The sequence below is a fragment of the Arvicanthis niloticus genome, chromosome 9 (genome assembly GCF_011762505.2).
Source record: "Arvicanthis niloticus isolate mArvNil1 chromosome 9, mArvNil1.pat.X, whole genome shotgun sequence".
NCBI lineage: Eukaryota > Metazoa > Chordata > Mammalia > Rodentia > Muridae > Arvicanthis > Arvicanthis niloticus.
Window position 1 is genome coordinate 62,293,173 of NC_047666.1, and position 200 is coordinate 62,293,372.

The window sequence follows — 200 nt, forward strand, 5'->3', positions numbered from 1 at the left end:
CCACTTCAAACTAACACACTCAGGTGTCTCATGCTCCACCCCAGGACCGTATGTTCCTAAGCCCGTTTCTCCTATGTCTGCATGTTGGGTGGTCTCTTTCTGTCCCTCTTCCCCCTGCCTTTTCTCCAGTTTGTCCTCCATGAGCCACTCTCTCGCCCAAGCCACTGACCATATGCCACCACAGATGCTGAACACCAAGG